Source organism: Schistocerca nitens, chromosome 1 (genome assembly GCF_023898315.1).
Source record: "Schistocerca nitens isolate TAMUIC-IGC-003100 chromosome 1, iqSchNite1.1, whole genome shotgun sequence".
Classification (NCBI taxonomy): domain Eukaryota; kingdom Metazoa; phylum Arthropoda; class Insecta; order Orthoptera; family Acrididae; genus Schistocerca; species Schistocerca nitens.
This window is the reverse complement of record NC_064614.1, coordinates 382,056,121-382,068,861: the sequence shown is the minus strand read 5'-3', so window position 1 is coordinate 382,068,861 and position 12,741 is coordinate 382,056,121. Positions and strand designations below refer to the sequence as shown.

The 12,741-nt window shown below is 41.4% G+C and overlaps 1 protein-coding gene across 1 annotated transcript in view; it reads right to left on the bottom strand.

Annotated features, from left to right (window-relative positions):
* LOC126248530 (sodium channel protein Nach-like) overlaps positions 1 to 12,741 on the bottom strand; it is a 157,288-nt gene that overhangs the window by 127,267 nt on the left and 17,280 nt on the right. The gene's annotated exons all lie outside the window — the stretch shown is intronic.

Below are 12,741 nucleotides of genomic sequence, written 5' to 3'. Positions count from 1 at the left end.
GCGCTATGGATGGCCCGCTAGATGGCGCTGCCATAGCTCAAACGTATATGAACTGCATTTTTTAAAATAGGAACCCCCATTTCTATTACATATTCGTGTAGTACGTAAAGAAATATGAATGTTTTAGTTGGACCACTTTCTTCGCTTTGTGATAGATGGCGCTGTAATAATCACAAACGTATAAGTACGTGTTATCACGTATCATTCCGCCAGTGCGGACGGTATTTGCATCGTGATACATTACCCGTGTTAAAATGGACCTTTCACCAATTGCGGAAAAGGTCGATATCGTGTTGATGTATGGCTATTGTGATCAAAATGCCCAACGGACGTGTGCTATGTATGCTGCTTGATATCCTGGACGACATCATTCAAGGGTCCGGACCGTTCACCGGGTAGTTACGTTATTTAAGGAAACAGGAAGTGTTCAGCCACATGTGAAACGTCAACCACGACCTGCAACAAATCATTATGCCCAAGTAGGTGTTTTAGCTGCTGTCGCGGCTAATCCGCACATCAGTAGCAGACAATTTGCTCGAGAATCGGGAATCTCAAAAACGTCGGTGTTAAGAATGCTGCATCAACATCGATTACACCCGTAACCATATTTCTATGCACCTGGAATCGCATGGCGACGGCTTCGAACGTCGTGTACAGTTCTGCCACTGGCCACAAGAGAAATTATGGGACGATGATTTTTTGCACGCGTTCTATTTAGCGACGAATCGTCATTCACGAACAGCGGTAATGTAAACCGGCATAATATGCACTACTGGGCAACGGGAAATCTACGATGGCTGCGACAAGTGGAACGTCAGCGACCTTGGCGGGTTAATGTATGGTGCGGTATTATGGGAGGAAGGATAATTGGTCACCATTTTATCGGTGGCAATCTAAATGGTGCAATGTATGCTGATTACCTACATAATGTTCTACCGATGTTACTACAAGATATTTCACTGCATGACAGATTGGCGATGTATTTCCAACATGATGGATGTCCGGCACATAGCTCACGTGCGGTTGAAGCGGTATTGAAGAGCATATTTCATGACAGGTGGATTCATCGTCGAAGCACAATACCATGGCCCGCACATTCACCGCATTTGACGTCCCCGGATTTCTTTCTGTGGGGAAAGTTAAAGGATATTTGCTATAGTGATCCACCGAGAACGCCTGACAAAATGCGTCAGCGCATTGTCAATGCATTTGCAAACATTACGGAAGGCGCACTACTCGCTGTTGAGAGGAATGTCGTTACACGTATTGCCAAATGCATTGAGGTTGACGGACATCATTTTGAGCGTTTATTGCATCAATGTGGTATTTACAGGTAATCACGCTGTAACATCATGCATTCTCGGAAATAAGTTCACAAAGGTACATGTATCACATTGGAACAACCGAAATAAAATGTTCAAACGTACCTACGTTCTGTATTTTAATTTAAAAAACCTACCTGTTACCAACTGTTCGTGTAAAATTGTGAGCCATATGTTTGTGACTATTACAGCGCCATCTATCACAAAGCAAAAAAACTGGTCCAACTAAAACATTCATATTTCTTTACGCGCTACACGAATATGTAATGAAAATGGGGGTTCCTATTAAAAAAAAACGCAGTTGATATCCGTTTGACCTATGGCAGCGCCATCTAGCGGGCCATCCATAGCGCCATCTGGTTTTCCCCCTTCAAGCTAGACAAGTTTCTTTCTTTGTAGTTTTTTCGTTTAACGCTTATTTCGTGAGACATTTGGCCCGATCACGATCAATGGACCACCCCGTAGTGGGAATTAGTGGCATGAGGAACAAGATTTTGGGCCAGGTGACCACAGGCTTATAAATACAAAATCAAATAGGGGTAATGCAGAAGTAGGCCTAATAATGAATACGAAAATAGTAATGTGGATAAGCTACTATGAACACCACAATGAATTCATTGTCGTAGACAAGATAGACACGAACCAAACACCTACCACAGAAGTAAAGGTTTATATGCCAGTAACACCCCAGGTAATGAAGAGATTGAAAAAATGTATGATGAGGTAAACAAATTATTCATTTTGTTTAGAGGCAGAAAAACTTAATTGTTATGTGGGACTGGAATTCGATAGTGCAAAAAGACGACAACGAAAATTCTAGACGAATATGGCCTAGGAGGAAGGAACGAAAGAGGAAACAATGTGTTAGAATTTTACACAGAGCGCGATCTGATCGTGGCTAATACTTGCTTTAAGAATCATGAAAGAAGGTTGTATAAGTGGAAGAGACATAGACACTGGAAGGTTTCAGATTTATTATTTAATGGTAAGACCGGGATTTCGGTACCTGGTTTAAAACCGTAAGACCTTTCTAGGGACAGATGTGGACACTGACCACAGTTTATTGGTTATGAATTGCAGATTAAAACTGAAGACACTGCCGGAATGTAGGAAATCAAGGAGATGGGACCTGGATAAGTTGAAAGAGCCAGAGGCTTAAGAGTTTCAGAAGAAGCATTAGGCAACAATTGACTGAAACAGGGGGAAGGAATACAGCGGCAGACGAATGGGTTTCTTTGAGAGATGAAATAGTCAAGGCAGAAGAGCACTGTGTAGGTAAAAAGACAAGGCCTAGTAGAAATCTTTAGATATTACAGGAGATGTATAATTTAACTTATGAATGGGGAAAATATAAAACTAAAGCAAAAGAAGCAGGCGAAAGGAAATAGAAACGTCTAACAATGAGATTGAAATTATGTAGAAATTAGTTAAGTAGGAATGGCTAAAGGACAAATGTAAGGATGTAGAAGTATATATAACAAGGGGAAAGATAGATGCCGCCTATGGAAAAATGAAAGAAGCCTTTAGAAAACAGAAGCAGCTGTGAAAGAGATATGTAAGGGAGCTACACAAGCGAAGAGGACGCAGATGAAGCTTAGACGGAGAACACGATACTCCGATGAGAGTTTGATAGATTACTTTAAGACTTAAGCTGAAAGAAGACCCCTGGAGTAAACGACATTCTGTCCGAACTACTGGCATCCTTGTTATAGGCAGCCGTGACAGAACTATTCCATTTGGTCTTCAAGATGTATTACACGGTCTAAATACTCTGACTTCAAGAAGAATGTAGTAATGCCAATTCCAAAGAAAACAGGTGCTGAAAGGTGTGAATATTGTTGAACTGTGTGTTAATAAATCATGATTGCAAAATACGAACACAAATTCTTTACAGAAGAATAGAAAAACTGGTAAAAACCGACCTAGGGGAAGATCAGAGAAATCTAGGAACGTTCGAGGCTATACTGACCCTACAGTTTATCTTAGAGGATAGGTTAAAGAAAGTCAAACCTACATTTATGGCATTTGTAGACTTAGAGAAAACTTTTGACTGTGTGGATTGCAATACTCTCATTGAAATTCTGAATGTAGCAGAAGTAAAATACAGGGAGCGAAAAGCTATTTACAACTTGTACAGAAACCAGACGTAGTTACGAGAGTCGAGGCCAATGAAATGGAAGCATTGGTTGAGAAGGGAGTGAGACAGGGTTGTAGCGTTGTAGCCCGATCCCAGCGTTATTCAGATTGTACATCGAGCAAGCAGTATAGGAAACCAAACAACAGAGCTGAAATTGAAGTTCAAGGAGAAGAGATAAAAACCTTGAGCCTTGTCAGAGACAGCAAAGGACTTGGAAGAGCAGTTTAACTGTATGTATACAGTCCGAATCCCGGTATTTTCTTTGTTTTCGATTAAAATCAAGTGTGTCACGTAAATTCACTTTGAAAACTCAGGTACAGAAATTTGGTGTAAATTTTAAACGTATTTTTCGTGTTGATTTTATCGAAACTCGTTAGGGTGTCGTGACATATTATGCAGAATTTAATCGTGAACTGTAAACATAATTTATGCTTTCCATGAACGTGATATATTGTGTGGTAATATATTGTCAACTGTAAACTTAACCTGTGCTTTTCAGAAACTTGTGGCACAGTATCCTCGTTAATAACTAATAGCTCCCAAATTTCATAATATATTTACGTGGGAAGAGTATATTTTTGAAAAGTTTCAGACACCTGCAAAGATTTTCGCAAATCACGAATGTTTTGTAATAATTTATTCCTAAGTAATCAACGGTCGCGATTTGCAGATATTGTAAACAGGTAATATATCGTGTCACATTAGCTCTCTTTTAATAGGAGTGTATATTATCTGCATTTAACGCTGGTGTCAAATGTTCTTAAAGACCCGAAGCAGATAAACGTTCCAGAAAAACAGTCAAACTTTTGATAAGTTTTCTATCGTCGTAATAGATATTTTGTTTTTGACTGTAAATCACTTTAGTATCAAAAGCTACTGGTAACACTTGTAGCATATCAAAACCATAAATTAAAAGAGAATCCGTGGGTTTAGTATAAAGTTATTTGTTTACTATTTTGTAAAATGTTGCACCAGGGAAAAAGGAGCTTCACTGTGATTGCTGTTCTCGGGGAAAGAATGATCTGGTAACTATTCGTAAACAGCTGGAATTCGCATTAGTTATTGTCAAGTGATAAGCTGCTGTGAATGAGTGATGGGAGAGATCCCATGAATTGTGTACCAGAGATACCGAAGGTACCTCATGTACTATCCTCTCTTGTGGATGATGTCTCTCTTGCAGGAAACAACGTCCACCATTACCCGTCAACTTGACTGTGAGAGTCGTGTCAGTGGTAGGTCTAGGTGCCCTGTACAGAGGAGACAGAGAACTGAGAACTCAGGATGTGGCAGCCATCCAACTAACCACCAAGTTCGAGGTGCTGTCTACCACTGAAACAAAACTGAGCAAGTGAGAGTCGCATCACCTGATCGAAAACCTGCTGCTTCCTGTGTCAAGGGGCAGCGAATAGTGATTCCCTTCAGGGAAATGACAGCAAGATGTGTAAAGTAACACCAGGTGCACTCTATGCCTGGGGGCCTCATTCAACGTGTTGAAGAGGCTATTCCGGCAGCCATTAAGGGAGCAGGATGTAACCAACTGCAGAGTGTGGCACATGTTGGGACAAATGATGACTCTTGTCTGGGCTCCGAAGTCATACTTGGATCATTCCAGTGACTAGCAGAGCAGGTTGAGAATAACAGCCTTGCTAACGGTGTTCCAACGAAGCTCGCAATCTGCATTGTCACTAGAACGGATCGTGATCACCTTGTTCTGGGTAGAGTGTGAGGCTTGAGCCATAATCTGCAAAGGTTCTGTGCCAGGCCAGGCTGTGACTTCCTAGACTTGTAACGTAGGCTTGAGAGTTATAGGGTCCCCCTAAATTGGTAAGGAATGCGCTAGGCATCAGAGGCGGCTACACAGTGTGTTGTGCAGACCCGTTTTTTTTTTTTTCATATTAGGCGACCGAAATACAGGAAATAGAGGAAAATAGGAAATGGAGGTGGTCTGCTTGTCGCAGTAGACAAGAAACTCATATAAACTGGAATACGAATTGAACCTTCATGTGAGATTATTTGGCCAAGACTCAGCTTCAAGGGTGGGCAAAAACTTATAATAGCGTCCTTTTATCGACCACCAGACTTTCCTTCTCATTTAACTTTAGAGAAGACATCAGTTCGCTTATACATTAGTCCACTAATCATAATGTAATCGTTGGAGGAGACTAATCATCGAAACCCAGCGAGGTGGCGCAATGGTCTGCACACTGGAGTAGCGTTCGGGAGGACGACGGTTCAGACCCGCGTCCGGCCATCCTGATTAAGGTTTTCCATGATTTCCCTAAGTCGCTTCAGTAAAATGCCGGAATGGTTCCTTTGAAAGGGTGCGGTCGATTTCCTTCCCAATCTTTGCCTAATCCAAGCTTGAGCTCCGCCTCTAATGCCTTCGCTGTCGACGGGACGTTAAACAGTACCTCCTCCAAACCAGCAACCAATTAGGATACTTACAGCTTTGTTAGTGGTGGGCGTGACACACATCCTGTGAAACATTAGTAATTACCTTCTCTGAAAACTACCTATAACAGATAGCTCGGAACCCGGCTCATGACGGGAATATTTTAGGTGTATTGGCAATAAACAGACCTGAACTCTTAGAGAATATCTACATCGAAACGGTTATCTGTGACCATGATGCTCCTATAGCAGAAAATAATACCAAAGTTCAAAGGGCAACTGAAACACGTAGTAAATTTATGTGATCAGCAAACTAGACACATAAGCAGTAGTATTATTTCTCAGTAAGGAACTTTAAATTTTTATCACAGGAGCAACTATGGCTCAAGTTTAAAAGATCGATAGATAGGTAACAAGTAGAATACGTTATGATGGGAGAGAACGTTCATGGCGTACACACACTGTAAAGGAACTTCTAAGGAAACAGCGAATGTTGCATAATTAATATAAAAAGAAGCATATGGCTACAGAGATGCTGTATGAAACTCATTTGGCTGTTAAGAGAGCAATGCGTGAAGCCTCCAGTGACTACCACGGCGCAATACTGTTGAAACACATTTCACTACACCCAACGAAATTCTGGTCGTATGTAAAGGCTGTCACTGGCGCCAAAGTTAGTATACAGTCACTCACGGGTGAGACAGGAGATGAAGTTGGGAGTAGCAAAGCAAAAGCAGAAATTCTTAACTATGTCTTCTAATGTTCCTTTACAAAGGAAAATCGAGGAGTAATACCACAATTTAATATCCGTGCTACTGGAAAGATTAATGAACTAGGTAAGGGTAACAATGGCATTGACAAACAGCTGAAGCCGGCCGCGGTGGCTGTGCGGTTCTGGCGCTGCAGTCCGGAACCGCGGGGCTGCTACGGTCGCAGGTTCGAATCCTGCCTCGGGCATGGGTGTGTGTGATGTCCTTAGGTTAGTTAGGTTTCAGTAGTTCTAAGTTCTAGGGGACTTATGACCTAAGATGTTGAGTCCCGTAGTGCTCAGAGCCATTTGAAACAGCTGAAATGGTTAAAACAACAAATCCCTTGGAATTCTATACCCAATTTGCGGCTGAGTTAGGCTCTCCGTTAACTGTAATCTGTCGTAGATCCCTCAAAGAAAAAGCCGCGCCCAGTAGTTGGTAGAAAATACAAGTCACACCTGTCTACAAGAAGGGTAGCAGAAACGATCTACAAAACTTGTCCATATCCTTGACATCCATTTCTTGTAGAATTCTAGGACATATTCTGAGTTCAAATATAATGATGTGTCTCGAACCGAATAACCTCCTCCATGCAAACCAGCGTGGCTTTCAGAAACATAGATAATGTGAAACTCAACTCGCAATTCTCTCAGATGACGTCCTGGAAGCCATGACTCAATGCAATCAGGTAGATGCAATACTTCTTTATTTCCGAAAAGCCTTTCACTCAATACCACGCCTACGCTGATTATCAAAAGTACACTGTTTGGGTTACCAGGCGAAATTTATGACTCGATTGAGGATTTCTTGCAAGGGAGGACGCAGAATGTTGTATAGGGTGGTGTGTCGACGAATAGTCTAGAGGTGACGTCGGGTGTGCTTCAGGGAAGTGAGTTGGTTCTCTTGCTGTTTAATTTGTATATTAATGAGCTTGTGGACTATAGTAGTAGTAACCTCACACTTTTCGCAAATGATGCAGTTATCCACAACGACGTACAGTCTGAATGAAGTTGCACAAATATTCAGTCATATTTTGACAAGATTTCAAAGTGGTGCAAAGATTGGCAACTTGCATTAAATGCTAAGAAATATAAAATTATATACCTCAGAAGAAAAACGTAGTGTTCTATGAATGTGAGTCAGAAATGGAATCGGTATACTCATGCAAATACCTGGGGGTAACACTTAATAGGGACATTAAATGGAACGATCAGCCGTGCGGTTAAAGGCGCTGCAGTCTGGAAACGCAGGACCGCTACGGTCGCAGGTTCGAATCCTGCCTCGGGCATGGATGTTTGTGATGTCCTTAGGTTAGTTAGGTTTAACTAGTTCTAAGTTCTAGGGGACTAATGACCTCAGCAGTTGAGTCCCATAGTGCTCAGAGCCATTTGAACCATTTGGAAAGATCAAATAGCCTCAATCGTGGGTAAAGCAGCTAGCAGACTTACAGAATACTAGGAAAATGCAGTCAGACTACAAAGGAGATTGTTTACAGATTACTCGTGCAACCCACGCTAGTATTTTGCTTAAGTGTGTGGGATCCGTACCAGGTAGGACTAAAGGGGACGCAGAACGGTCACCGGTTTGTCTGATTCGCGGGAGAATGTCACAGATAAATGTTGACGGAACTGAACTGACAAACTCTTGAAGATAAACGGAAACTATCTCGAGAAAGTCTGCCAACGAAGTTTGAAGACCCGACTTAAAATGGTGAGTCTTAGATTATACTACAACCCCCTCCCTACATATCGCGTCCATAGTGATCGTGAGGACAAGATTACATTAATTACAGCACGCACGTAGGCATTTAAACAATAGTTCTCCCCGTGTTCCATATGTGAATTGATCGGGAGAAAACTCCATTAAGTGATACAACAGGACGTAGCCTCTGTAATGCACTTCACAATGGTTCGTAGAGTATACCTGTACATGTAGGTGAAGAGAATAGTAGCTGGTGCTACAAAAAATGCTGGAGATGAGTTGAGAGCTCATGCAACTAATAGGGATGTACTGAATGAAATGGGGATAAAAGAAATTTGTGGCACAATTTCACTGCAAGTACGGATCGGTTGATAGACATTCTGAGACGTCAAGGGATCACCAGTTTAGTACGGGAAGGAGGTGTGAGAGGTGAAAATTTTAAAGAGAGTCCAAGCGATTACTACAGTAAGCGAGTTCAAAAGGATGTTTGTTGTATTGATTAGTAGATGAAAAGGCTTGCGAGGGCTAGAGTTCAAGCTAAGTAGCATGGAAAGCTGCACAAATTAGTCTTGGGACTGAAGACCAAAACAGCAGCTGATACCATTATAGAACACACACAGTCTATTTAAGCAGAAGACAACAATTACTTAAACATCTTGGTAACTAGAAAATATGTTGCTAACAATTTTGATGCTGTTGTTGAAGCCGTCATTCCCAAGACTACTTTAACTCTCGACGCTAGCCTATCCTGTGCAAACCTCTCAATCTCTCCATAACTACTGCAACCTACATCCATTCCAACTTGTTTGCGTTTATCAAGCCTCAGGCTCCACGTACAATTTTTACCCTACATTAGGAATTAACTATTCCTTTCTACCCAGTGTATGTCGCATAAACCGAGCCCTTCTTTTAGTGTTGTTGTGCGTAAATTTCTGTTCTCTTCAAATCGAATCAGTAACTCCTCAGTTGCTATCCGATGTATCCATGTACCCGTCAGCGTCCTTCTGCAGAAAAAATGGCTCTGAGCTCTATGGGACTTAACTTCTGAGCTCATCAGTCCCCTAGAACTTAGACTACTTAAACCTAACTACCTAAGGATATCACACACACCCATGCTCGAGGCAGGATTCGAACCTGTGACCACAGCGCTCGCGCGGTTCCAGACTGTAGCGCTTAGAACCGCTCGGCCAACCCGGCCGGCTTCTGCACAACCACATTTCAAAAACTTCTGTTTTTGTCTCAACAGTTTATAGTCCAAATTTTACTTCCGTTCAAGGCTGCACTTCACACAAATTTGTCTTTTTCATTAAGTTTTTTCTTGCCATTACCGTTTTCTGTCCTCTCCACTTCGGCCATTATGACTTATTTTTCTCGCTAAATAGCAAGACTCATCTACTATATAAAACTGCTTTTAGTGACTCCTTTTCTGAACTACTTCCTTCAGCATAGCCTGATTTAATTTTGTGCTACAGCCCATTGATACTGGTCATATAACCTTATTTACGAAAACTATCCCTTCCGTTCAAATGAACTATGTCTTTAGCCATCTCTGAATTACGAACCTTTAAGTTTACATTTTTTGGCCCTGACCTTGAATTCCGTTTTCAGAATTGCTCTTTAGTTTTCTTCGCTGCCTATTCAGTGTAGAGATGGAATAACACGGAGTATAGCTAAACGCCCGTCTCACATCTTTGCCAGCTACTGCTTCCCTCTCGTGTTCTCTGATTCTTAATTGCAATCTGATTTCTTTACAAGCTGTATTTTATACTCGTCACCTTCTGAAGAGGGGCAGCAGCCTTTTCAGTAGTTGCAGGGGCAACAGTCTGGATGATTGACTGACCTGGCCTTGTAACAATAACCAAAACGGCCTTGCTGTGCTGGTACTGCGAACGGCTGAAAGCAAGGGGAAACTACAGCCGGAAATTTTCCCGAGGACATGCAGCTTTACTGTATGATTAAATGATGATGGCGTCCTCTTGGGTAAAATATTCAAGAGGTAAAAAAGTTCCCCATTCGGATCTCCGGGCGGGGACTACTCAAGAGGACGTCGTTATCAGGAGAAAGAAAACTGGCGTTCTACGGATCGGAGCGTGGAATGTCAGATCCCTTAATCGGGCAGGTAGGTTAGAAAATTTAAAAAGGGAAATGGATAGGTTAAAGTTAGATATAGTGGGAATTAGTGAAGTTCAGTGGCGGGAGGAACAAGACTTTTGGTCAGGTGATTACAGGGTTATAAATACAAAATCAAATAGGGGTAATGCAGGAGTAGGTTTAATAATGAATAAAAAAATAGGAGTGCGGGTTAGCTACTACAAACAGCATAGTGAACGCATTATTGTGGCCAAGATAGACACAAAGCCTATGCCTACTACAGTAGTACAAGTTTATATGCCAACTAGCTCTACAGATGATGAAGAAATTGATGAAATGTATGAGGAGATAAAAGAAATTATTCAGGTAGTGAAGGGAGACGAAAATTTAATAGTCATGGGTGACTGGAATTCGTCAGTAGGAAAAGGGAGAGAAGGAAACATAGTAGGTGAATATGGATTGCGGGGAAGAAATGAAAGAGGAAGCCGCCTTGTAGAATTTTGCACAGAGCATAACCTAATCATAGCTAACACTTGGTTCAAGAATCATAAAAGAAGGTTGTATACCTGGAAGAATCCTGGAGATACTAAAAGGTATCAGATAGATTATATAATGGTAAGACAGAGATTTAGGAACCAGGTTTTAAATTGTAAGACATTTCCAGGGGCAGATGTGGATTCTGACCACAATCTATTGGTTATGAACTGCAGATTGAAACTGAAGAAACTGCAAAAAGGTGGGAATTTAAGGAGATGGGACCTGGATAAACTGAAGGAACCAGAGGTTGTAGAGAGTTTCAGGGAGAGCATAAGGGAACCATTGACAGGAATGGGGGAAAGAAATACAGTAGAAGAAGAATGGGTAGCTCTGAGGGATGAAGTAGTGAAGGCAGCAGAGGATCAAGTCGGTAAAAAGACGAGGGCTAATAGAAATCCTTGGGTAACAGAAGAAATATTGAATTTAATTGATGAAAGGAGAAAATATAAAAATGCAGTAAGTGAAGCAGGCAAAAAGGAATACAAACGTCTCAAAAATGAGATCGACAGGAAGTGCAAAATGGCTAAGCAGGGAGGCTAGAGGACAAATGTAAGGATGTAGAGGCTTGTCTCACTAGGGGTAAGATAGATACTGCCTACAGGAAAATTAAAGAGACCTTTGAAGAGAAGAGAACCACTTGTATGAATATAAAGAGCTCAGATGGCAACCCAGTTCTAAGCAAAGAAGGGAAGGCAGAAAGGTGGAAGGAGTATATAGAGGGTTTATACAAGGGCGATGTACTTGAGGACAATATTATGGAAATGGAAGAGGATGTAGATGAAGATGAAATGAGAGATAAGATACTTCGTGAAGAGTTTGACAGAGCACTGAAAGACCTGAGTCGAAACAAGGCCCCAGGAGTAGACAACATTCCATTAGAACTACTGATGGCCTTGGGAGAGCCAGTCATGACAAAACTCTACCATCTGGTGAGCAAGATGTATGAGACAGCCGAAATACCCACAGACTTCAAGAAGAATATAATAATTCCAATCCCAAAGAAAGCAGGTGTTGACAGATGTGAAAATTACCGAACTATCAGTTTAATAAGTCACAGCTGCCAAATACTAACGCGAATTCTTTACAGACGAATGGAAAAACTGGTAGAAGCGGACCTCGGGGAAGATCAGTTTGGATTCCGTAGAAATGTTGGAGCACGTGAGGCAATATTGACCTTACGACTTATCTTAGAAGAAAGATTAAGGAAAGGCAAACCTACGTTTCTAGCATTTGTAGATTTAGAGAAAGCTTTTGACAACGTTAACTGGAATACTCTTTCAAATTCTGAAGGTGGCAGGGGTAAAATACTACAAGGAGCGAAAGGCTATTTACAATTTGTACAGAAACCAAATGGCAGTTATAAGAGTCGAGGGGCATGAAAGGGAAGCAGTGGTTGGGAAAGGAGTGAGACAGGGTTTTTGCCTCTCCCCGATGTTATTCAATCTGTATATTGAGCAAGCAGTAAAGGAAACAAAAGAAAAATTCGGAGTAGGTATTAAAATTCATGGAGAAGAAGTAAAAACTTTGAGGTTCACCGATAACATTGTAATTCTGTCAGAGATAGCAAAGGACTTGGAAGAGCAGTTGAACGGAATAGACAGTGTCTTGAAAGGAGGATATTAGATGAACATCATCAAAAGCAAAACGAGGATAATGGAATGTAGTCAAATTAAATCGGGTGTTGCTGAGGGGATTAGATTAGGAAATGAGACACAAAGTAGTAAAGGAGTTTTGCTATTTAGGGAGTAAAATAACTGATGATGGTCGAAGTAGAGAGGATATAAAATGTAGACTGGCAATGGCAAGGAAATCT